Source organism: Strigops habroptila, chromosome 2 (genome assembly GCF_004027225.2).
Source record: "Strigops habroptila isolate Jane chromosome 2, bStrHab1.2.pri, whole genome shotgun sequence".
NCBI lineage: Eukaryota > Metazoa > Chordata > Aves > Psittaciformes > Psittacidae > Strigops > Strigops habroptila.
In genome coordinates this window covers 39851595-39874345 of record NC_044278.2, presented here as the reverse complement: position 1 = coordinate 39874345, position 22751 = coordinate 39851595, and positions in this window count along the sequence as shown.

Sequence of the window (22751 nt, the reverse complement as noted above, 5' to 3'; positions counted from 1 at the left end):
TCACCTTGAAATAGAGAAGATACCAGTATTAGGAGAATAGGAGGGCAGAATGTTTTCTTACTGCTATAACATGGATGGAGTAATCAATTCTTTAGTTGGACTGAAAATAAAGGAATGATGTAGAAATTTCCCTCTAGAATGATTGCTGTGTGTATCATTAATTTGAGCCACACACATATTTCAGAGCCAAAGGCAGAAGACAAGAAGCTCACTAGCTTTGGGAGATGAGAAGAAAAGAGGCCACAGGTTGATGTCTGCAATACTTCAGCATTCAGCCAAGCCAACCCAAGAAGATGACTATAGACACCCTGAGATTCAACACCATCAATGCAGATTCTGAAATTTCAGAGGCAGGTTCCCAGAAGTGCTAACTGGCTGCATAATTCATTTCTGTGTCTCAATATCTTCTGTTGCCTCTTCATTATTTTCATTATCTCTTGTTATTTGTTCTTTCCACCGCTTCACTACCTGATTTTCTTTTGGTAGTGAATCTACTATAGTTTTCCATCTGAATTTCTCTTTGTTGTCTGCAGTGGGTTTTTGCTTTAGAAAATAATGCATCTGTTGCCCCAGTAAAGTTATGTAATTCTCCATTTAGCCATACAGTTTTGCTCTCTATGTTTTCCTGCTCATCGGTATGCACACCATCTGTGCCTCTACTACAATGTTCTTACATGGCCTCCAGACTTAGTTAGTGGTTTTAAAGTTTTATTACTTTGCCCTTCAGTCTCATGTTAATCATTTTGCTCACTGTTTTAAAAATGTGCCTCTTCAAACCTTGCTGTTCTCACATCAACCACAAAGAAATTCAGCCCCCTCACTCCAATATGATATCAAACCTCATTGAATGGCGATGGGTGGTGATGAGTGGAAATACTGTAATAATAAGAACTAAACCCAGCTGCTAGATTCTGTAGAATACTAATTTATTAGTTACAAAAGAACTAGATAGCTTGCCAAGCGCACAGGGCAAGAGCTATATGAGTGAGTATAAACAAAGAAATGCTTTTAAAACAAACTCGGTCACTTTTTCTAATTTCATGTTTGAGACATCTCAGTGCCTACAGCTAATGCACATGATGGCAGCTGTAAATACGTTCTCACAGTTGTGGTAAAGACCCTCAGTCTCTAATAATGAGTATTGCGAATCCTGCAAATCGACCCTCAAATTTAAATTCTGCCCAATTCAGCTAGGGAGATTTTGAGACTGATAACTCGTGCAGACAGATTGCATGGAACACTAGGGCTCAGAAAGGCTGGACAATACTATTTCCTCAAATTCAGAAATGTTTTGCAGCCAAGCTGGGTAACTTTCAGGCTGCAAGAGGAATGAAGGTTTTCTGATTAAGGCACTGAGCAGTGAGATGAAAGCGTAAATCCCAGCTCTGCCAGAGGTTGCATGTATATCCCTGGGCAAGTCACATCACCTTTCTGTGATTTGTGTCTGCAGCTACAAAAAGTGAATCATTATTTTTCCTTCCTCGAGCATTTCTGAGAGTGAGAGTTCCTTTGGAGTTGGACTTTTTCCAACCTTATGTTTGTAGGGGACCTAGCACAACAGCGTTTTATCTAACTGAGTCTTCCAGATGTTACCATGAAATAGATCATTAAGGCTTCTACTTCATGCAGTATGAAAAAGAAAAACTGTAAATGACCTTTTTAATTTTTCTTCTGTAATGTAAGCTGGGAAGAATGTACATTGGAATATTTGGATTTATAAATTTGCTGTTATAAAGGCACAAATGAGAACACAATCAGGACTTAGTCATTCTGAAAGAGTTTACTATCTAAATATGATTTTGTTTATTGCTGTTTTCATGTGGAACATGAAAAAGAAAACAAGAGATACTTCATTCTGAGACTGAGGAACACATCAGCATTTATTGTGGAAATATCAGCAAACTTTGCAAGAATACAGACTTCTTCTTTTGTACCCTATCTGTATTCTTGAAGAAGAGTACCATGGAGGACTTTCCTACAAAGTTATTCTCGGTAACAACTGAGTTACTTTCCAATGCCTTATTTCATATTAAATATGATTAAAGTTTATTATCTCCTACAAAATCCTCTTCATTGTTTTCATTTAAAGGACAGACAAGTAAGCTCTTTGCATGTTGGGGAAAAAAAAAAAATATAATTAAACAGAATTTTATGCCATTTTCATCCAGTTCTATCTGTTCAATTTGCATTATCACAGTTCCAGTGTATTACTACTTCTTTTCTACCGGAAATAATGAAAACCTAAATTGAAGCAGTTGTTATTTATATAAAAGGCATTTACCAACCCAAGGCCTTCAGCAAGGATTATTTTAAACTCAAATTTAGTTACTTATCAGAACTACGGCAGTTAACTACGAGGTAAATAAACATACACATGAAAATATGGAAGAATTCAATTCCAGTGTGGCTTTGCTGATGACACTGAAAAGACAGCACCATCCTAAATTCTCAAATATCCAAACACCAATTAAGTCGAGGTGGTATTTCCAAATAGGACAAATTATGGAAAAACTGTGGCACGATCAACAATAAATTAATTGTAAAATCATTACCAAACACAAAATTTTGGAAATACACCTGATATGTTTAAAATACACATGGGCCAATGTCATGGAAATCAAACAATGTAACACTTAAATATGCTATCAGATCACAATGACAGAAGGAATTAACAGTAATAATTAGAGAAGTTTTGAGAACATTATCCAACAAGACCTGCTTCTCTTCTTTTTGTTAATTCAAAACATTGTTTTCTCATGTAAAATTATTTACATTAATTATGAATTTTATTCAAAATTTTCTCATGTATCATGTTTATGAAGCAGTTATCCAAATGAGATATTTTTAGCAGAGGGGAAGCCGATTATCGTCAGCATTTCTTGGTGAAACACACCATATTCAGATCCACTCCAGCATGGATTTTTCCTTCACACTCTTCCGTGCTATATATATATGCTATCTTAATATGAGTTAATATCTTCATGATATACATTATCTTAATTATAGAGGCATATGCAGAGACTTTTTTTCAAATCATTGTGCTGAAATAGTGATTTTGTTGTAGCCATATTTCACATTTCAGTGGCCCTACTGAAACCTGACTTTAGTGTGGATTAAAATTCCACTTATATTATTTGCTAAATATTGGAATTCTTGTTCATCTTTTTTAAGCTTTTCTCTTTCAGAGTAATTAAGAATGCTCACTTTGACTATCAGGCAAATGGCATACTCTTAGGGTATTACTGTGACCTAAATTTCTAAGTCAAATCAGAAGGTTTTCCAATGGGCATGATGAAATACAGTATTTCTTTAACGGCATATGTGCAAGGAGAGTCAGACTGATAGTTATAGATTGAATTATCGGTTCTTGAAAGTAAATCTGGATCTGGTCAGGTGTGAAATGCATCAACTATTAAGGAAAAACAGCCTGTATAGCTCAGTCTGCATTATGAGCAGCTCTCCCCATATCCTAAATAACAGCAATCCATTTGCTGAGCACTGTCTGAATTATAGTTGCTTTCAAGTGGACAATAATATTTATTGATTTTTCATTTCTATCATCAACTGTGTTTTCTGAAATGACTGCAAGCTGCCAGCATGGTACACTGCCATTAAATTAGATTAAATGGTCTCCCTGCTTTTCTAAGGACCTCAGTCTGGGAAAAATTCAGTCTGGTATCCCACGCACACATTCTCATCCTGTCCCCCTCGTCCACATAGCATATGCTTCAGGTCAGGCCAGCTCCAGTGAGCAGCTAGACAGACACATGTCTCCTGAACGAACTGCTTCATCAGGAGTGAAATGGTTAGCATGCCGTAATGCCATGCATAGCATTTGTAAATACTATAGTCTAGATTTCAATTAAGAAATCACATATTGTCACATACAGTTGGCACCTTCTAAGGGTTGGGCTGTGTAACTAATGCAGTATTACATGGTCCTGACAATAAAGCTGCAATTTATTTTCTAATGAGGATATACAAATTCTTTGAGCTGCAAGACTAACCATGTAATTGCACTGCTCTCTAAGAGGTGCTTATTTAAGCAATGCTGTTTAGGGCATGACTCCATTGAAAGAAAGACAATGCGGGAGTCTCCATGTGCATTAGCTCTTAAAAGTAAAATAAAAAGAAAACAATACTCCAAACAAAAGCCATTTCCATCGCAAAGATTTTTATGAAAACATAATCTGTTTTTATTGAAATGCAAATTCATGAAACTCAGTCTGACTTTAGTATGTCTTGCTGGTTTTGTTTCTTTAACCAGTCATTCTTCTGATCAAAGTCACGCCATGAAGCATTCTGGAGCCTGTCACTAGAAGCAACAGTTTGGGGTAAAGCTATGATTCATTCTTCTTATCATTCTTGTCCTTTGAACACAAGAAAAAGCAATCCCTGAACTCTCTTTTACAAACTTCACTGTGAATTACACAATTTACAATGTACAGTGGCATTTCTGAACTCTCCTAGATGACAGGTCAGATCTCCTGCTCTGGCTGAGCTCTGTTATGCTTGAGCACCAGCATAATGTGAGTATACCGTGGTTACTCTCTAGCAGTAGAAACCAAGCTTGTAAGTGGAAGAGATGTGCACCCAGCTGTCTTTCCTGCCTGTTATGTCACAGGGACACTCCACTCCCCCAGCCACGGGCAGGGACACCTTCTACTAGAACAGGTTGCTCAAAGCCCCATCCAACCTGGCCTTGAACGCTGCCAGAACACAGCTTCTCTGGGCAAAACCCAGAGTGATTGTTTTGATCAGAAAAGCTGAAACAGGAGCCCTTTGGTGTTATCGCTGGACGCTAACATCAGGACATTCTCTTTACCTAAATATATAGGTATATATTTACCTAAATATATATCTTTTCTTATAACTTAAATATAAGAAAAGGGACGATGCTCTGGAGGACATTTGGAGAAACTGCTGGTTACATCTACATTGTGAACCCAGATTCTGGTGCATGCTAGATTGGAACTAGATGATCTTTAAGGTCCCTTCCAACCCAAACCCATGATCCTATGATTCTATGAATTATTTGCACCTGCTTGAGAAGCATTAGAGATAACCGCCCAGTCTCCAGAGCATTTCTGTGCTGCTATGGGCCCCATCTAAGCTGCTGCTGCTCAGATACCTTGGCTAGATTTCTGGTGTGATTTTAAAAGACAACTACCAGTTTTAAAATATCAAGTGGCTTTCTGAAATTATATGTCCAAGGGCAAAGTAAGGTCATACAAAATTACATTATCAGTGCTTTACTTTTATATAACACTTATTTTTTAATAAAGACTTCTCTGACATGCGACTCATTCAAATTGAAGCAGCATGAAAGACACTCGACATAAATGAGGGCTGCTTCCTCACCACTGTAGGTGCAGTTATCTCTACTTGTATCAGCTGCCTTTTGTCATCTGTGAATTTGCTCTCTTCCTGTTGAATGTCATCTACATCTACTATCTTCATTCAGAAATTTCTGTTCTTTACAAGACTTTTTGTCTAACTCAGAATTATTACAAATCCAGCAATGTTCGTGAGATTAAATTAGTTTTTTAATGATTCTGTCAGGACACCAAACAAAACCTTTGTTTTAAAAGATATATTTTCTTTTAAGAAGGTTGATTATTCGGACTACTCATTAGATTAATTTACATAAGTTAATTATGCTAACACAGAATACAGTGGTTCAGTACTTGTAAAAGTGACTAATTAGGTACTTAATACCTTGTTAAACCTTCAAAACACTTTCTTAAAATGAGGCTGCTACAAATTGAGACTCCACATTTCCCTTTACTTCACAGGTTTTATTTTAGCTGAGTATGGTGGGCTTCTGCGCTATAAAAAGACAGGAATACATTACAGAAAATGGCAAGAAAGGTAGCAAAAAACAATAAATAGTTTAGTAAGCATGATCTATGAAGTGACAGGAAAAGGATGTAACCTGTACAGCTGAAAAAAAAATGGCAAAGAGCAGATACAGTAACTATGTCTGACTACTCAAGAGAAGTAACATAAAATATGGGAGGAATTACTTTAAGTGATTAAGACTAATATAATAAAGAGTAATGGGCTGAAACTAAAAGAAAGAAAATTAATTTAGGTTAGGCGTAAGGAATAAGAATGCTAAAAGCAAAGACAATTAGACAATGGAAAGATTTGCCAAAGGGGTAACTGGGAGAACCACCATCAGGAAAACTGCAGAGCAGAGTAGATAAGACATGCACAGGTTTAATACTGAGAGCAAACCTGCCCTAGTGCAGAAAGATAAACTAGATAACTCCTTGTAACCTTTCCTAAACTATTATTTCAGTGATAGTCATGAAAAAGATGAGGTACAGAGGAAAGTGGTTTAGTTGAGCTCTGATTTAGCAAATTTTAAAAAGTGATTTCCAGAGCTGAATTTCTCCCAGAAGCCTTACTAGGGAAATAAAGACTGGCAAAGCTAAAAATGGAAACTTGACAAGGAATGCCAGACAGAATTGAGAAGAAAGAAAATTCAAAAGAAGCAAATATATCTTCCGTACCCATATGCCCCAGTCATAGTCACTGCCTTAATCATCCTGCAGCCATGGCTTCGTGCACAGACACTTGTTCTCATTTTTGAGAGTGCATACCGCAACACTTATTCGTATCCCAGTATACAGACTTCCAGAACAACAACCCAACAGCTTCCTGAGTGTAACAAAGCCCTGAGCAACACTTCCAAACATGCATTAGTTACTGAATGTGTACTTAGCTAAGGCAAGCTATAATTCCATCAATTTTTTATTTTTTTAGCCAAAATCACCCTGGCACTGAGTAGAACATATTAAGTGCTTTTCAGGGGTGTGGAATATACAGTAGCTCTATTACAAACTCATGATAATTCATGAGCAGTTCTACTCCTCATCTTAATCTGGAATCTAATTTGGGACCTCATTTTCTTCTACCCTTATCCCATCTCCCCTACATTATCCTCCAAAAAAAAATACACTCACAGAATACCAGAATAGAAATAGAAGTCTATAAATCTTTCAGAAGCATTTATAGAACTGCTCTGCACTGTGGCATGCATTCAACTGACAGCTGCTGCGTGCTTTTGTGTTCTCATTCATTAGACATTGCTGTCTGGAATAACACCGACGTAGTAGAATTCTTTATATCCTAATTAGCCTTTTGCTCTTTCACTTGCTTCACGGGGTAGATAAAAGTATCCTGTAGGTATATTAGGAAGAATGTCTGAGGTATTGCTCTGGTTAACCAGCAAAACATCAAATGTTTTTCAGAACCTTAATAATCTGAGCAGTAGGTTGGGGTGGTTCAGTTTGTTTAGGGAAGGAATTAATAACAGGCATTCGGAAACACAAGCTAAGTGAAAAACTGGCCTTTCTCTGACTCTCAATATTTAAAGAATTTCAGGTATTTTCTAAAAAGGAAAAAGGAGCATGGCCAACTGGACAACATAAAAGGGCTCTGGTTCTAAGACAACACAAGTTGGGAGAAGAAAATAGCTTTGTTACCTTAACGGTGCTTATCTGTAACCTACGCCACAAGTTTCAAAAGTATTGATAAAAATGTTGTAGTTTTGAGAAGACCACCTCCATATAAACTTTATCTAAATACCAAGGAGGTCACTATGTCATTCCTGGTAGCAAATCAGAGGTATAATTTTTCCAAAACAAAGGTCAGCTTCCAAAGAAACAGAGATGTTTGTGTTGGACAGCAATAGTTGATGCCCTGCATTTTCAGTTTCTCTAATTTCCTAATTAAAATCCTCCTTAAACAAAATGTTATTTAATGATATTAAAATAAGACAAAATTTCTCAAGTCATGATTTATTAAAACATCCACAAGTCATACCACTTGATTTTCATACCTGCAGATCTACTTTGCAAATGAACAACAATATATGTTGTGTGTATTAGCAAATCTCTAACACAACATTTACATTTTCAGTTTTAAAGAGTTGTGACTTCTGCAGCAAAGCAAGTAAAAGGGCTGTTGCTCTTTGCTGCATGCTAATGGGCACCATTTCCCGGCATATCTTCAGGACCTTCTGGCCTTGAGACTATACATATATTCTAGGGGAAGATAAAGATGACACAGGAAATATATGACTGTGGCAGTGGACTCTCAAATGGAGGCATTGCAATGATAAAGTCCTTCAGTACCTTATACAAAGTTATAGTCTTTAGAGTAAAACTAGAGCCTGACTGGCTTCTCTCAGTGTTTGCCATTTACCTCAGTAAGGCTTGATTTAGGTGTTTGGACTACATTCTATTTTAGCAGAAAGGTTTCTAAGCTGTGGCAGGGAAGGATGAGACTGAGCTTCACTTTGTAAGTCAGCAATTCCTAAGAAATATGAGGTTAACTCTCTTGAACTTTGTATGTATCTTTATAGATACACTTAGGTACATGTATTCCTGGACCAGTTTTATACAGAAGAAAGTGCTGGAGTAATAACAGTGGCCACCTGTTGTTCTCTTACAGTCCAAATCTTACAGTCAAGATGCACTTTTTACCTCACTTGTCACAAAAGTTACCATTTTCCCATCTTTCAATACTTACAGATTAGGCTGTCTCCCCATTACACCATACAGGCTAGAAGGCAAAGGCCAGTAGCAACATAAATGCCAAGACTCTCATTTAATATGGTGGGTGAACTATACAGACTCACAACAGCCCAGGGCACTTTACTTTCTCAACTGTGATTTCACAGAGAACTGACAGAAAGGAGATGAGACACATTGGGTGGAAAAGAATTTAAGTCATGTATGTGGTTAACTGCTCGCAGCTGAGTGGCAGAGTAGGGAAGGCACTGATCACAGCAAAGTATGGAGTCTGTACCAATCCTATAAGGACACCTGTAATGTCATTTTTCAGCCACGGAAAGAGTAGGGATCAAAGGGGGATATGCAGACCAGGGAATAACCAAAGTGTGTCATTCAGCATGACATGGCACGTGCATGACCAATCAATCATATAATGTTAGTTGGACTGCATGCTAACTAAATTACTGAGTAAAATACCTTATTAAGAAATACATGACTAATACTGAGAGAAGGAGATAGCCAAGCACTGAACGTGTGTCAAGATGAAATTGAAATAATCAAGTATGGTTCTATAGGCAAGCAGGATCTTTTCATCCAAGTGACAGGTTCAGCTGTACAAACTGGTTCTTTTTCGATCGCTGGAATGATAACCTTGCTACTCACCATGCTTCCTCCAACAAAACAAGCTTGAATGACACATGCAGTTTTGAGTAAAAAAAAACTGGGATGGGCACAACTGAATAGGCAATAGCAGCCACTAGGATTCTCCAGAAGTTTCCCAGCATTACTCCCACAAACTTCTTAAGACATTCTGGCAAAATATTAACTCCTCAACGTACTATGTAATTTTGTTTTATTCCTTTGTATTGTGGTGACAAGAGATCCAACTGAGTCATGAACCCATTGTATAGGGTCTTGTGCAATACTAATGCAATACACTAATATATAATATGTGTATATATGCATGTATGCATTACAAATCACTGAACCAGCATACTTGAGGGTGGATTCGTCTCACCAAACTTAACTCCTACAAAGCCAGGAAACTAGTCTTGGTGAGCCATCTAGTCTCTCAGCAGTGGAGATGTAAAGAAGCACTGCCAAAAATCCGTTCAGTCCATTTTCAAATGTGTGTCTAAGACAGATGTATCAAAGCACCCTCCAGAAATGCTTTTTTCTCTCATTAACCATGGAGGCTAATGATCACTATGTTGACTATACAAGTTTTCAAAGCTCCTGCCTTTCAATTTTCTTGTTTCTATAAGTATGTGGTATTTCAGTTCAGTCAAAACTGGTTTATCATTATTAAAAAAGTGTCACTCTCATAGTTGACTGCCACACAGTGGGATTTACCATCACATAGGCTTAACATTGTGTCAGTGCCTGAAAATACATTGCCTATACTAAAAATTCTAGGTGCTTCCTTTTTACTGCAGGAATGGAGAATATATTATTAAAAACTAAGGTGCCAATTCTTTTTTCTTTTACCAGAATACTAAATCTACCAGTCTTTATAACAATTGAACTGGCTTCTTTTAAAACACATTGTTCCTGCAGTGAAAATAGTCTACCTTCAGAATGTTAATATGTGCATTAGTTGTAGATTATTTTAGCATTCTCCCTCATGCAGTTGCCAAACCCTCTGGCCAAAAGCAGAGAGACATCAAAGGTCATTTGGGCCAATGATTACTTTTGTCAGCTGGGTGGTTTCTTTCACTTGGCTAATTAATCATGCTCTGCATATTTCTCAGCCTCAGCCTGTCTCAGAGAAACAGTATGTGTCAGTATCAGTACTGGATTTAGCAAAGGCACAGAAAAGAAAGTAGTTTGCAGATAATATAGAAATACAAATACAAAGGACAATATCACAATATTGGACATTGTGTAATTGACTGACTAAAGAATAGAAATGTTTTGCTTTTCTTGGAACTCAGATATTACTTAGTGGAGCATACAGAAGGACAGGTAGATAAATACAGAAATCAGGTACCTTAAATCCTACAGTCTTGTCCAATTTGTAATTCAATTTGTAATAATTTTTCAAAATTGCCCTCTTAGTTGGTTTTCTGTACGGTTGGCTTTCGTACTGCAATTTAAGATAGGAAAGCAAGATATTTTGAAACATGGAAGTCTGAAAGACCTAAGATATTGAGGACATAACTACAAGCAGATTTTCTAAAATTGTGACAACATTCTGAAGATACACATATTCTTAGGGGAAAATACACATTTTCATTTTTAGGCAGATTTTATATAGACATACATGAAAATGCCCATTTGCACTTACAAGTTGTCTATTGTTTATTTTGCAATACAAGTCAGTCTAAGCTTATCTTAGCCTCTTCTACTACTGTGAATACAAAAAGTAAAAGACAATAAAACCAAATAAGTAAATACAAATAAACATGAAGAGTAACTCCTGTTAAAAGCTTGCAAGTTAGAATTATAATTTCAAAAGGAGCCTAAAGGGACTAGGTGCCTAACATCTAACTGTGGATAACAAGCTCAGTTTTTAATGGCTTGTCTTTTCCTTCCTTTATCAGTGGGGGCCTTTATTTTGGAAGAATAGCATAAGCTATAAGTAGAAGAATGTTTTCAGTTTGGCAAACACAGATTGGGAAGATTAAAGGATACCTTTCAGTTTATATTTGTGGGACCTCCAAAAACTTATTTTTCTGTGTTTTTTTCCAGTTCTTTATCTGTAAAGCTATCCTCTTCTTTCTATGGGAAAGCACCAGTAGCTTTAGAGCTGTGCTTAGAAATATGTCTTCCAAATCCAAAGAAAATGTTAAAGGATAGGCAGGTAAAGATACCTACATATTACTATTCAATAAACAAACATAGGGGAAGTGGAAACTTCTACTGTTAAACTTGTCCAATGTTTTCTAGAATAAGGCCTTTTCTCAGGTTCTTGCAATATTCTTTCTAAATTTGGTCTATTTCCAGCAAGAGTAAATGCTTTATTTAGCAACTGTTTAAATATACAGAAATATTTTATTTAAAATGCTGTGGTTATGCTGTGGTTTCATATCTGGCAGTATGAGGAGTGGCTTCTGTGATTTGTATAAGCCTTCTCCTGAAAATATGCCAAGATCCGGACTAACATAAGCTTTTGAAAATATGAAGAATTACTTTGGTTGGTCAGCTGAAAATAACTTTGTCCCCTCTCAACCCACATGGATGAGGAGACAGTGAGTGCGCCATCTCTGCAGGAAGGGAAGCAGCTTGTAGCAAAAGGTTATGAGGATTTGAGGACACCTTTCCTGAAAAAAAAACCAAAAAAACCTTCGGGTAATAAAATTAAATGTTGAAAACTTATGATCTTGTCTCTCTCTCTCAAACTTTGTGAGAGTGATTTAAAATCCTGAAGTTTCTCACCCTAAATCTTCTCTTGCCTGACAAGTACCGTGGCAAACTCAAGAGCAGAATGGTCTCATGCAGAAAGGAGAGAGCAGTCCAAGGCTGGACCAAGGAAGGGTTCCAGAGGGTGTGGGACTCTGGGGAGCCCACAGCTGCAGAGGGAAGGTGATCACTGCTTGGAGAAAGAGGCTGAGGTATCTCAGGATACAGGACTGAGGGAGAGAAATTTTGAAGAAGGCAGGGGAGACGTGATGATACTATAGAAAAACAGGCAGAGGAACACATACCCAGTAGAACATATGCCCAGAGCTTGGAACAGAAAACAGAACTCCACTTTTAGGTTTCTCTGCTATCAGCTGATAACTGTGAAACCTGCTGTAAAGCATCTTACCCTTAGCTGAGTGTTGCTCTGCTGAAGAGGGGATAACTTCTATCGAAACTTCTGTCAGCTCAGAGGGTCTAGGTCTCCGGAACAGAGATACAGACTGCAGGAGGCAGATGATCATTTTTCTTTTTTGTTTCTTTTCATAAAATGAAAATTTCAACTTAAGAAACTGAAAATCCAAAAGGTCATTGTTCATGACTAAGAATTGGGTACCATGTATGATTTTAATTTGCTTACTGCTTATTGTGGATGTTGCAGATATGGTTATCTTTACTTGACTGTTGCACACTATTTCTTTTTTTAACACAGGAACCCAACCTCCCTAACAGCAATAGATGATTCTTTAACTGAATCAACTATTTTACAGGTGTACTTATGAATTTATTTATCTGTGCTCCATGTGCATTTGTATGTATTTATATTATATATTTATCTTCACTGTTTAACAGTGCCCTTGTGTCTTCTTTACTCCATGTTATTAAATACCTGCTATGAAAATAAAGCATTTTTAATTTCCTCACAGCATTTTCTATAGCAATCTGCATTGTAGTATGTCAGCACTTGACAGTAACATTCACATCATCGCAGTGGCGGTTGACATGAGAAGGAACCAAACCCCATTCTACAGAAAGTTCTGGACTTCAACATAGAACAATTCGTGTCAAAAAGTTGCCAGTAATTTCCATTATGCTATTGGACAGCCCTTGACTTGCTATTTTTGATAATCTATTTCTACATAGGATGTAATGCTTTCACAGCAGTTACAAAGGTATAAATCCAGAGTCAAACTGAATTGGTGGTTCGCTTCTGTAAGGTGGCAGAGACAAGCCAGGGCTCCTTTGCCACAGGGGTAGAAGAAGCCAGAGGGCAAGGTAGAGCTAAGAGAGTGCTCTTAGAGGAGGGCTGAAAGAAAACTTTTTTCCTTTCTGGTAGTGTCAGATTTGAATGGATCCTGGAGAACCAGGTTTGCTACACCTGCTTTAGCCAGAGTTAGGGTAGGAGAGATGGAAAGAACAACTGATACTTCAAGAGGAGTTATACTTCTTCACAGCCACACTTACTATACTATATCCCTCAAACTTTCTCACAGTCACAGCAGAAGTCAGCTTGTCTTTGCAAGACCTCGACCAAGGCAGAGGAGTCAGTGAAGCATGGCCACTTTGCAGTTCTCTTTTTCCCCTACTCCTACTCTGCTGCCCAGCTCTGCTGCCTTGTTATTATATGCTTGAAAAAGCATACCTTGGAAAAGCCAACCCTAGATACACCATTGACAAAACAGTGTATGTAGATCTATGCATGTCATAGTCAAGTCCTCTGTCAACTTTCATTTGCTTGGTATTAAAACTTACTCATCTTAAAAGGCAACTAGCACTTGCCTTTTTCAGTGCATAACTTAAGCTTTTCTCTTCCTTATAGTATTAGCTTATACACCAGTTGTTTCCAATACCTCAGTTCAACTGTTCCCTTTAAAAGACAACAGTAATTGTCAATCGGCTTTCATTATCTGAAGTGCCTAACTTCAAGGCCTGCTAAATATTTTCCTTCTTGCTTAAAAAGCTCGGTTTAGAACATCATAAACATTTGTAGTTTTCCTATTTTTAAATAATCCACTTAAAAGCCATTTTACCCAAAGATAAATGCTGTTCAAAACCACAGGGGTGGCTATAAAAAAGCCTGTCAGAGGTACAAAGAAAACTGTTCATCTACCATATATAAAGACATGAAAAGAAAAAGTCAATAGATAACAGTAAGGAAGGGTCAAGCAAACTTCAGAGGAGTCAGATTAGAATGAGCCAGAGGGAAACAAGGTGGGGTGGGTAAGACTAGGACAGCTTTTCAAAGGAGAAAGCCTAGAGAATGTCTTCATATGTGTAGCAGACATTTTTGTTGGGATTAGTATCTCCCTATTACACACATGGGGCACTGTCTTTTTCCAAGAGTGCCTCAAGCACTGGATAATACACTTTTTTCTTCCCAAAGTAACACATTTAGAACAGTGAATTCTGTAGAGACAATAGAGAAAAGAATCATCATCTAAAACTCATTTTAGCATGTTTTAGTTTAAATCAGCAAGACTCACAGTTGGGGTAGATAGATAGCAAAATAACTCTTCTATCAGCCTGGTGAATTTACGCAGAGATAGTTCAAATAGGAACATTAGAGAAAATGGTAAGCTTGTTTGGTCGTGGTGGGAAGCAGGGAGAGGGGAAATGGCAGCCATCATTAAGCAAACACAAGGAAAAAGGATATCAAGCAGAGAGCAGAAAATGGGTAAAAGGAGTATGAGAAGAAAAAGCAAAGGATGAAAATATTCAACCACTGTTTAGGAATATCTTAAATTCAATCTATTTTCAGCTTTACTCTGCTAGCTACCTGCAATTATAGTTGTGACTAGCTAAGGTCTGGGCAAAATAACCATTAGAGTTTTCTGTCTTCAGCAGGAGACATGCCCCTTAATTTGTCAGCAGTTTTCAATTTACTAGATATGAAAGAAATGTAAGGAGTCAAGAACTTGGGGTTCTCATTCTTCTTCTGGGTACCTGAAGGAGCAGAAGTGGTGATGAATTTGCCTGAATGTGGCAAACTGCCCATGATAAGTAGCATGGTAAAGCGGCTATAGCCTCAGTACTGAGTACTGCGTATAGGGGGACCAATAAAAGCACGTACCTGTCCAGTTATATCTCCATATAAAATGAATTATCTGTCACTGCCTTATTAGGAGTCCTTAAATGTGACTGTTCATATCAGGCTCTAGAGATCTGGATGTGATATAGAAACCTCTTACTAATATCCCGCCCTATGCATGTTCACTCAAGACAGGCAGACTTTGCAGTTTTGCCTGTGCAGTCTTAGGAGTAATTGTAGTGGCAAGCTTCAGTCCTGTTTTTTAAGCTGTGCTCAAGACAGATGACCTGCAGGGCCTGGTCTAGTGCATACACTCAACTCAACGTCAGGCTAGTGCAAACTGAATGCTGCAAGATTTTTACAGCAAGTATCTAAAGAGTTTTGCTAAGCATGTAAGAACACAGGTTTTGAAAGGCTTAATAAGCTGTGTAAATAATCAAGCAGAAGTAATGGCCACCTTTATATCCTCAAGATTAGTCCTCAGTGAAAATTGAAATCCACTGTCTAAACAACAGAGACAATAGGACTTTTCAAAGAAGCAACCGGTGATGCTGTAACTTAGGCAAACCATCTCTTTATCTAAGTTCAGTCTTGAAAACATGAAATGTTAGCTGCACGCATTACTGCTATCATTGCTTACGATAAATAAAAGAAGAACATGCAACCACCAAATTACTACAGTATGCAGCTTCCCTTGCCACAGTCTGGGGTTAAATTTTACTCATCATTGTCTTCTGAGGTGTCACACTGCAGAGAACAGAGAATAAAACCCTTCCTTGTGCAATTTAATTGCTAGCTTTGTATCTCCAATGAAAGCCTGATCAAACATAAACTGCTGCTTGAAGTAGGACACATTTGTTTACTTTTCTTCTTTGTGTGTGTGTGTGTAAATGTATTCATTAATTCATCTGTTTGCTCACTGATTGAAAGACTATTTAAATTTTTCCTAAAGAAACACTCAGGTCTCCATGTTACTGCAAGGTCTGTAAGTTTTTTATGTGATCTCCTGAAAGCCTTTTCTTTCTTTTTCTTTTTAGAAACAAAGAACTTCCATACCGAATTGGACAGAAGACCAGGAAGAGCAATTCTAAAAGCTGTATGAGCAGTCAGATGCAAAAGGTAAGTGAAACATGGCTCATACCGATCTTTTAAGGTTTAACGGGATTTTCATTTCTAATGTCACATTGAAGTAGAGTTCGTTTTTCCGACTGTGGCTCAGGATGCACACAGTAAACATGTCTCTAGGAAAAAAAATAATGTCTTCAATACAAACTGTGAGTCACGGCTCACTTGGAAAGAGAAATAGTGAGGGAGCAGTGCCATCTACAGTCTATGTTCCTGTACCCCCGATCAGGGCTGGTTACCATAGCCATCTCCAGGCACCGCCACGTATAGCTGAAACACTGTCTCTCAGCAGTCTTAATGTATCTGAATATCTGTTGGGGATGAGCAGAATAAATTTGTTATTTTCCATTACTTCTTCTGGCTGTGGGCTCTTTCTAGCATGCCCAACAGTACGAGGTTTTCTCTGAAGAGAACATTTTATTTTGCATTTTTTAATTGAAATCTCTGAAGGGCTGCACAGGGCTCTGAGAGCAGGTTTTCAAGGTTGAAAGGAAAATAATTATTTCCAAATTTAAAAAAATATATATTGCATGGTGAGGAGACAGTAAGTCAGTACCATGTATCTATACCTTCCTACCAGGAGAAAAAATGTCACCAGTAGGCACCAAAGCAATGGTTATGAAGAAAATTTAAATAAACAAAAAGCACAACCGATGTGTGCAACTTACTGCCAGAGATTAGTGTGGAACCAGGATTATATGGGTTCAGAAAGCAGTTAGATCACTGCACAGATGAAAGCAGCTGGACCTTAAATGCTGTTAAACTGAGTAGTCTGGATACAATTTTTTTCAAGGAAATCTCTACATTTCTGAGCTCCTATGTGAGTTCTTGTGTACTGCTGCTTGTATTTGTTCTCTAGACATCTGTATTTGCTGCTGATAGGGACATGATACCCAAGTACAGTGGACTTTCTCCTGACTCGTCGCATTCATTACACTTGTATTTGTAGAAACAGCCAAGAATGTTGCAGGAACTAATCCTAACACAATACTAAAATCTTGATTGCAATGGAATAAAAAAGAGCCAATAAAGGTCTAGTAAACCACAATTAATGTTAAGCAAAATAGCAGGCTATGCATGGAACTTTCTCCACTGTGACATGTGCAGAAAGAAAAAGTTTATCTTGTTAGATTTTTCCCCCCAAAAAACCCCAAAAGATAGGCATGCAGAAGGCTGCCACAGTATAAGATACCAGAACACAAATAAAGAAATTTTGACACTCTGTTTTTATATCTCACAGCAGTGATACAAGTGAGTGCATCAATAAGTCTATTATCTCTTTTTTGGGGAACCCAAATAGATGTCTTCCTACATTTAACCCAGCTCTTTGAAGTTCTGAGGAGTCTGTAATTCGCTTTATAAAAGGCCGAAATGTAGACACCCCATCTCATCAAAAGTTGTTAGGTAAAATTTATGCCTTTTCTTTAATTTTTTTTATGCCTAAAAGCAAATTCTCATTGTTACTCATGAAATAGATCAGCACAACTAGTCATAAAAGTGACTTCATATTTTTCTCTTATTCAATTCAAGATTCTTCCATATTCTGAGTAGATATAGATGTGCTGCCCACAACCAGTGTTTTCCACTTTATTTTGCTCATCCCTATCACTTTTTCCTTTGGCCTTTAGAATAGCAGCAGCCCTGCAGTGGTTAGTGGACATCGGATAAGCTGCATGAGATTTGCATGTTACCAGTCTGAAGCTATTCTTTTTTCCTTCTTCAAAGGAATGAGAGACATAATAGCTGCTATTTAAAAGTGTTCTTTTAAAAGCTATCACATTCCCTCTGGAGTTCTCATATGACTTTCCCTCTTCTCAGATATAATCAGAGGTGAGTTCCAATGTTAATCTCAGTTCTCTTCATCAAAAGATTCAAATTTTACTGCCCTCGGTTTGACATCAGCAGGACTGATTACTACTTAAGGACAAGGGTTATGCTAAGCTTGTTCTTCCAGGGTAGAAATATTTTATAACTTTACCCTGTTTGTAAGATGACACCCTATTTCCCTTCCTCATTATCATAATCACTGAAAATCACAGAATAGAATCATAGAATCATTTAGGTTGGAAAAGATCATCAAGTCCAATCATTAACCTAACACTGCCAAATCCACCAACAAACCATGACCCTAACTGCCACATCTACATTTCTTTTAAATACCTCCAGGCAAGGTGACTCAAACACTTCCTTGGGCAGCCTGTTCCAGGGCTTGAGGACCCTTTCAGGGAAGAAATTTTCCCTAATATCCAGTCTAAACCTCCCCTGGTGCAACCTGAGGCCATTTCCTCTTGTCCTATCACTTGCTGCCTGGATGATGAGACCGACCTCCACCTCACTACAGCCTCTTTTCAGGTAGTTGTAGAGACGGATAAGGTTCCCCCTGAGCCTTCTCTTCTCCAGACTAGTTCCTCAGCTGCTCCTCACGTTTCTGCTCTAGACCCTTGACCAGCTTTTTTGTGCTTCTACGGACCCACTCTGGCACCAAAATTCTGTCTCAAAACAAGAAAATTTAGAAGCTGATTCTGCTGCTTTTGAGCCTTTGCAGCACAAGATGTCATTCAGGGAAGCTTGAATTGAATGAAAACCGAAGTATATGGAAGCTGTGTATAGTCAACTAAAAAAGCCTTGCACAGCCTTCTCCGAAACTCCCTGGGAATGAGGGAAAGAGTGGGGGAAGAGTGAGAAGAATCACACCAAGTGTTGCAGGACAATTTAAGCTGCTCTGAGGCCTGATTTCTCTCCTGAAATACTTGCTTGGTGCTGTAATTTAGTCAGATGTTTTGTCAGAACACGAAGAAGAACCTGAAATCCATTAATTTTACATAATCTTTAATGCTGACAAATCCAGTATGGCCTTTTATCAATAAAATATTTAGACAAATTCACTTTTACTTCATCATAAACCTTAATATTTAGTCTTTCTGTCAGTCGTCTTAATCTGGGCATGTTTATCAGCATCATTCCTCCTGAGTTCCCTCTGTAGGGATATAATATATTCTGATCGTATAGTGTCTATTCCTCTATAATGCTATTGAGTCAGTTGGCAACATATTTAAACATTTGATAGTTTAACCTTGAAATAAATGGTAGTTGAATATCTTTCCACCACACCCAAATATGTTCCTGACTAGTCATCTTTTTTTACTTCCATTCCCTGGTCATTATTATAATTCCATTTTTACAGCAGAAAATCTACCTCTTTAAAATATTGTTCATTATCCAGAAATAAATGACACCACCATCATGCTCAATATACACTAGTTTTGGGAGGGTGTTTCCAGTGTGAGTGTGGGTGAATGCCTGTTCTTTCTGAAACTTTATCTCAAAGTTAAGCTGAAAAACTGTGCTTTGGTTCCAGGCAGGAATGCAGTGGCATTCCTAAGGGAAATAGGGAGCCTAACTGCTGGCCCTGCTGGAGCAAGAGCAAAACAGCTGTTTGACTTCAACAGCATCAGGATTTAGCCCTCCTTGCACTGGAAACATAAAGATATGAGGGACTGAATAAACAACTATTTGTATCTTACAAGGCATACTGTGCATTCTGGGTTATACAAATTAATGTTCTCAGTAATTACCTACAGCTAGTAGAACCTAGGTGCCATTTTTAGGAACAGCACCTAGTATGAACTACTAGGAACTACAACTAGGCTTAACATTTTTAGGAACACATTCAAAAACACATAATGACTATCTTTACCATCCTTTCTTCTCATATGGATGGAGGGATGCCTCATCTAACCCAACCCTGTACTAACAGAGTTCAGGAAAGGAGGCTGTTCAAACAGTAGTTTTTAGGCTCCACCTGAGCAATCGATAATTATACTCTGCCATGTGCCCATACATTCCTTCAAAGATGAAACTATATAGGGGTTAGAAGCTGCAGTTTCATAAGCTGATTGTGGGTCACAGGCTGGAAGCTGGGCCATTCAATCAGAAAGTAGTGTGAAAGCTTGGTAGCCATCAAGAGGTTTTGAATGCACTAAGGAGATGAGCATAAGGAATTGACTGAAGATAAAATTAAAAAGGTACAGGGTCATAGAGACAGCACTTCCCTTTATTATTGCATATCCTTATTATTACATACATTTATTGTTAAATGACATATTTCTACACAGCAGTATTTCTGGGTAATTTAGTAGGCTATAATTTATGTATTTTTTTCAATCTACATTGAAAATGTAAATTTACTTTTTTTTTTTTATTTATTTACTATATGAAAAGATTTGCCAATGAATCTTGTAAGCTTGCATAATAGGTCAACTGGCAAACAGAAGTCTTGTTATGATAATTATATATACATACAGTGCAGGCTGTTTGTGCTTTTCTCCAGAAGATTAGATATTTGACAGTAATTTGCGAAGGTATAGTGAACCTATAAACCCCAAAAGCTGGAGGGTATATGGTTTCCAGTAGATTTGAATTCATTAAATACATGGAATTAAATACATTAAAACATTTTTGTGCGCTTCAGTCTATAAAAACAGTACAGTCATAGTTAACCACAAATGAAATATTCAGGAAAAAGCTTCAAAGTTCATATGATGGCAGAAATGTTAATTTTCTTTACAGTTCTGTTGTTACTGGGAGGAAAAAGTAAGCTTACTATAAGATTCAGTTTTCTTTAGCTTCCTTGTTTGCCACAATATTTCTTCAAATATGATATCAAATTTCTGGACTCATCTGTGTAGATCCCAAGGATCACGGCTACAATTGACAAAATCAGGTTTTCAAGTTACTTAATCATAGTAAATTTTATGTACATATATATAGGTATAATTTTTAAAATAATAAAATTTTAATTAATTATCTTGCTAAGTCTTTTAAATAGTCTTTTAAGATTCTGGCAGAAACTAGAAAACAAACCCAATTTCATCATGCGTTTGAGTAGATACACTATTTAAGTAGGTATCTTTATGCTATATTTGAGCATATTGGGAGGTAGGTAAGGACTTTGGTATGAATGAAATTTTCATATACTAAAGCAAAAGACTTACCATGCTACTAAATTTTAAGTACAAAAAGGTTGTTTAAAATAATATAGATTTTATTACCACACAATCTTACTAGCACCCAGAAGCAAAGTGACATAATCATCTCAAATTTTTCAGTTTATCAATTTTAGACTGTCTCTGCCCCAGTAATGTCCCTTTTGTTAGCTTTCCCTGTAGGTATCACTGAATGTTTTGGTATGGCTTTGTATTCTGACAGAGATTTTTCCATTGTGCTTTTCTCAGTGGTGTTTCTTAAATATAACACATGGCAAGGTGATTTCCTTGTGTGGTTGCTGTAGGTTAGGTTGCTTCTCTTTCTTTCTAAATTATAAACTATTTTTAAGTTTCTGTCACATTTTGACATTTTCCCTCACTGTTCTGGACTGCTTGCTTACTGCATTCTGAAAATATTCCTGGCATGTGCAAATTCTGGGGTTTTTAAAAATAAAAAATACAGACTTAGAAAGTAGGTATGGAAACAACATTATCTCAGGGGAAGGAGAGCTTACTAATATAAACAGGAGGTAAAGTAATAAAAGTATTCAGCTATTCTAACAAAATTATAAGGAAGACAATAAAATAGCTTGTAATAACTTGCAGTAACTGTTCCTTAGAAAATCTGTAAAAATTTATGAGAAAAATTAATCAAATGGAAAAAAAATTAATCGAGGATTTAGAAAGCTCATACAAAGCAAAAATTGTCCTGCCTACCCTGCAAAACAGATTAAAGTCTGTAATAAGCATAAAATCTGGAGAATTACCTGTGAGGAGTCAAATATTTTATTTATGATTGACAAATAATAGCACCTGAATGTTATTGCATATACTAAATAATATCCTTAAGTCTTAAGATTGGGAAGTTGAAGAGATATTTTCTATCCTTCTGAACATACAGAACTCTTATTTATTGCTGTAATAAGCCATCTAAAAATGTTGAGGAAGGTCAACAGGAGATAAGGTGATGGATAAACAACCCATTTAACAATCCCATTTACTGCCGCTGTTGTTCCCATGTGTCTGCAAAATTCTCATTTCCATGTGCTAATGAGCATTTCTTGTCAGTGCCCTGTAAATTTCATGTTTCAGGATATATTTGTTTGTTTGTTTATCTCAGAATTGTACTTACAGGGCCCTCAAGTACAGCCAAAAGTTGATACTGCAAATCCTCCCACTTCTTGCACCTTGTTCCAGTATTTTAGCTGCGTCCCATTGACTCTTTCACCTGCTCAGTTTTCAAAGCACTGCCTAAGGTATAAAACCTGCTTTTTACCAGTTGTATATTTCACATCTGCCACACTGAAGCAGAAGAGTAGAAAATCTGTTTAATTGTGCCTCCCAAAAGCAGTGATCTGTTCTCTCCCCTGCCACCTTTTTAATGCATTTTTATTTTCTTTACTACAAGTGCAGCAAAGACTATTGTACTTTCTCAGTAGGCTACAGATAGCTTACAAGAAAATTACTGTCTTAAATGTGGCTTAGCGATATATTAGTGTCTGAAGTTTGGCAAGAGGGCAAGACAATGGCATTTAGATCTGGGACTTGAGAGCACAGTGTCTCAGAAGCAGGAAGGCTTTGGTAATGATAATGAATGGATGTCAAACAAGAATAAGTCCTCAGACAATTTAGACACAGATTTCAAAGGCATCCTTCAACCACTTCCTCTAATCCCTTCCCATATGCACACACTGAAGTAACCTGCGCCTCAGCAGCTGGTCTGCAGGGAGGTGCCATTTGACAGAT